The sequence below is a fragment of the Arvicanthis niloticus genome, unplaced genomic scaffold, assembly GCF_011762505.2.
Source record: "Arvicanthis niloticus isolate mArvNil1 unplaced genomic scaffold, mArvNil1.pat.X pat_scaffold_78_arrow_ctg1, whole genome shotgun sequence".
Lineage (NCBI taxonomy): Eukaryota > Metazoa > Chordata > Mammalia > Rodentia > Muridae > Arvicanthis > Arvicanthis niloticus.
In genome coordinates this window covers 295,890-300,909 of record NW_023046387.1, presented here as the reverse complement: position 1 = coordinate 300,909, position 5,020 = coordinate 295,890, and positions in this window count along the sequence as shown.

Here is a 5,020-nt window from a genome sequence, read left to right as displayed (position 1 = left end):
GATAGATGGGGTGAACACACATTACACACCTACATGCCATTGTACTAGAGGGGATCTATGTGGCTGCCTCCTTTGCAGTAGCACAGAACATTGAGTGATGAAGTCAGGGCCTGTAGCTAGTTTGCTTTGGACCCATGGCTCCAGCTGCATATGTAGGGGAGGATGGCCTTTTCAGACATAGGTGGGAGAGGAGGTCCTTGGTCCCATGAAGGCTAGATGCCCCAGTGTAGGGGGGAATTCAAGTGCATGTAGCTGTATGGCAGGCTCAGTGGTGGTACATCCTCATTGAAGGAGGAGGAGGGGGATGGGATAGGGGGTTTCTGGGTGGGGAAGATGAAGAATGGGGATAATGTCTGAAATGTAATAAAATATCTAACAAAAATTATTTAAGAAAAAAAGGTGGGGGTAGAGGTCTTGTGTCTTTTCTCTTCCTCAACCCTGCATTGCAACATGGTCTGCTAACTGAGCCTAGACCTTTGTTCATACTGACAGAGCCTGACAGATAGATCATCCATCAGTCCTGGTTTCTGTCATTGTTGCTAGAGTTCTTTCCTGTAGCTTGTATTCAGGAGCTGACTGGATGAACAGGGATGTTTGAAAGACTTCTCTCAGGGTGAGGGTTGGGGTGAGAGATGTGAGGCTTCAAGAAATAGATTTCTCAAACTCTCTCAACCTAGTCTGCAGAAGTTACTAATTTTTTTTAGTCCACACAGGATGGATTACAGAGTCCAGGGTCTCACATGTAACATCATATATTTACAGACTACATTCAGTGGTTCCTCCTGCATTTTGGTCTCCTTACTGTTTCCTGCTCACTTATGATTTCTGGCATGTGTGTGTGGGGAGGGGGGGAGTCATATGCATGTCTGTGACAATATGTATATAGATGTGTGTGTTGAGAGGCCAGTTAATTACATGCGGTTTTGATCACTCTATCTGTTTTGGTAAAGCTGTCTGACCAGCATCTTTGAATCTTCTGTCACCTCCCAGGAAGAGCTCCTCGAATTGCTTTGTCTCAAGTAACTGCTACAAGGTTTCATAACTCACAGAGAGGAAGATCATGTTTATATGTTTCATTGTTTTGAGTTTTCTTGTTGCTGTTTTAAGAACACAATTTCTTAACTTAGAAGAAGCTAATACTGTCTGCTCCACGGGTCAGATACACAACTTGGCCCACTGTGCTTTCTTATGAGCTTTCTTGTCATTCAGTTGAAATCAGCAGGGAAAGGAGGAGGGCGTTTGTTTGCCAGGATGGGTCTTACCCAAGACACCTAGGCTCCACATAACCCACAGTTGAGTTATTCAACCCTCTATCAATCGAACAGAACCCATGTTGCCAACAATTCAAAGTCAATAATTTCACATTTAGCCTAGACCACCCTTCTGAAATCTTACCATGTGACTTCAGTTTCTACTTCCCAGTCCTTCCTTCATTCATTACAATTTCCTAGCCCGGGGTTTGGAGGCCCACCCATGTGAGGAACAACCACAAAGCAGACATGTAACTACAGTAACCACAGCAGGATATGGGGTACAAAGGGCTGCTCAGCAACAGCTGGCTGCACACATGAGACAAAAGGTGGCCCCAAGGTGGTCCTATTCAAAGGAAACTTATGGACCTGAACACCAGCCTCTTGTTCTAAGATGGGAGTGTGGGGCTCACCACAGTGTCAGTGTCAGTTCACTTTGCATCAAGGAAACATGAAACAGAGCAGCAGGTCATCATGCTGCTACACCTAGCTCATTAGAACAAAAGGAGACAAATAGTGGTGTCAAGTCTGATTGTCAATCATTGGTAGTGGGAAATCTATTTATCACTATTGAAACTGGTTATAGAGGGAAATCTATTCACCCATATTGAAATCACTTGTAAGAAAAACAAACACTTTAGTACATGGAGCTGAGTAGGAGGCTGCTGTGTCAAATCCATGGGCCTGAGAGTCAACAAGGCTGCTTAAGGGTATGTGTCCCCTCTCTTCTCTTGGTGGATAGTGACTGCCTGCTGGATTGTCAGGTGGCTCATTGCATCTTCTCAGCATCCTAGTTTGTTTTCCTCATTACCTCCTACCATTTTTTCCCAACTTTGCCTAAGCTTGACTCAGTTATCTTTGGCCTTGGAGTTTGTCCTGGGTATAAGTCTGTGAAACACTGAGTTGCTTGGTGTTGCATCTGCATCAAGCAGAAGGCCCATACCTATGATGAGGTGCTAGAACAGGGCTGCCTCAGGCAGCCCCTTAGGCTCCTGGTAGTCTAAAGCACTCACCCTGTGTTCTGTCTGTAGCACTCTGTAAAGGCTGTCATTCAAAAGTGATTTGCTTTGAGTTAAAATCATCCTCAAGGAGGGCTGGAAGAAAAGAGAAACTTCAGACATGGCTGATGATATAAAAGTGGGGCATCACCTGTGAGAAGCCATGTCCCAACTCTTCAGAAACTTACAGTTTACTGTACTCCCCATTTACCCAGATGACTTCAGAACAAGAAGTAGGTGTCCACAGAGAAATTAGGGCAAAATCATGGTTGTAGTGGTACTCCACAGAGCTGCCCTGAAGTAGAAACTATCCAGATGTTCTTCAGTCAAGGAGTGGAACAAGTATACTTGTAGTCCAGCCCTTCCATGAACTATTGCCTAGGGTGATCATACATACACCTTTTGGTCTTGAAAGTAGTCAGACTTATTTTCCACAAAATATCCCTGACAGAATCTCCTTAACTGAAAAAAGGTCTCACTTTGCATCCTGGTTACAGAGATTTCCTAGTTGTCTGGGCTCATAGCTTTGGTTACAAAGCCCCACAGGCCTGTGGAAAATGGAGGGCCTATTGGAAAGATGCTGCTAACTTTAGAGTCCCTGAGAAACAGGGAGCCAGAGGCAGGAACTGGCTTGTCCACCCTGATCCCATGTGCCTTTGCTGGTAACCAAGCCGACTGTGCACAGCCTTGGGAACTTCCTAAGCAGGCTTGCATACCAGGCCAAAACTCCATATTTCTATCCCTTGTTTATTAGGGAAAAGCATTTATTTTATTGAGCTGTCTATAGGCTATGACTACCATGTTCAGGTCCCATTCAAGGTTTTTTTTTTCTTTTTTCTTTTCTTTTTTTTTTTAAATTTACTCAGATTATGTTTGTGAGTACACTGTCTCTCTCATCAGACACACCAGAAGAGGGCATCTGAGTTTACTAAGAGTGGTTTGTAGGCTACCTTGCGGTTTTGGGGAATTGACCTGAGGACTTGCCAGAAGACAAATCAGTGCTCCTAACTCGCTGAGATATGTCTCCAGGATTTGTTCAATTCAAGTGTTTATTTCTTATGGCTTTATAGTGTCCTGGATGATCTCTTATATTAACATGATACAGGGAAAGTCAAAATGTTTCTGCAACTGTATGTATGAACATGTGCTTGTGTGTTCAGGAATGTGTGTGTCTGTCTATGGGTGTGATTGTGTAGTGTGTCTATGTATGTGTTAGTGTGTGTGTGTGTTGTGTGTGTGTGTGTCCATTGCTGGGCTCAAAACAATGCAGGATCATTTTGCTCTCTCTGAGATATGAGGTACTAGGATGGGATAGCAGGAGCCAAGAAGACTTCCTATACCTGTATAACTGTATTTTTGGGTCTCAGGCCTTCCACATGATTCTCTGCCTCAGTCACCTAGGAGCAGCTCAGAATATTGTTCTGATCTAGTTTAAAAGAAATCCTGTTTATGATCATTCTTGTGATCCACAGAGTTTGTGTCGATTGTGTACTCTTTCTTCCTTCTGAGCTCTCTGGTATGACCTGAGCCTGTTGTCCCTTAAGTCACCCCACAAATAATACCACAGTAACTATAAACATAGCAGGGGTATCCTTTGTCCTTCATGAATATTTGTTTTAAAGTTCAAGGCTTTCCCTTGGGAAGATTTGCATGCAGCACACTCTTTCTGATTATAGTATGTCTTCAGTGAGCATGGATTTCCTGTGAGATGGTTTTCTCTGGGGAGTCACAGATGCAGGGGTTCAGGAACCTGAACCAGGCAGTTCCTGCACTCCAGATATAATAAGAGCCTTCACTTCAATGGTAGCTAGGTTCCCTAGAAGGCCTCTGTATAGTGTTGATTCAGACATTGCTACACAGTTATTTTCAGTTAATATATATGGACCATTGGAGAAATGTGGTGTTTTATTTAACTCCAGCACAGTGTGTAGTTCACTGTTCACTTTAAGCATTTTTTAAATCTGAGAAAAAGTCCCAGGCCCAGTGCTCTGTGGCTCTTCTCCTTTGGGGATACAGGGAATCATCTTAGGCTGAAAGGTCATACTGGATGTCCTGTTCAATAAAGCTGGTGGTTGCTGGATAGCTGACATGGCAGGTCCTCAACAGGCCTTTGTCTCTTCCTCCCCTAGGTCTGAAAACTCCTCCTGAGCTTAAACAGGCAGACCAGGTCAAGATTTCACTCAGACACAACTCTTCACAAGGAGTGCACATGTTGAAGAGATTATTACCATTGTTGGCAGACTTTGGACAATATGTCCAAGGCCAGTAACAGGCTGTAGGTCTGTGCTGTAAAATCTGCAGCTAAAGAATGATTCTTTGTTTAATTATAATGTTTTTTTGATTTGGTTAGAATTTTGATTGCTTTTGAGTATATGGTTTCTTTGTTTTGAAGTTTGTTGTTTTTTTATTTTTTTGTTATGTTATTATTTGTTGTTTTACTAATTTTATATAGTATATATATTGACTCCCCCACTTTAAGTTGGTATATGAATAAATTTAATGTATTTTCATGATCAATGTTATGTTTAGGTTATGCTTCTGTAAAAAACACTCATTTGCTGGAAGTCACTGGAAGATCATGGTCTAAACATAGGCAGAAACATGAGGCAGAAACTGAAAATAGAACCCGTGGAGAAACATTGCTCAATGGATTACTTCTATGGAGACCTACTTCTTTATAATATTCAGAACCAGGCCTTCAGTTGGCAACACCACAGGGCTGGACCACTCCTAACAATAATTAATCAGAAATTGTTCAATAAAGTTGCATAT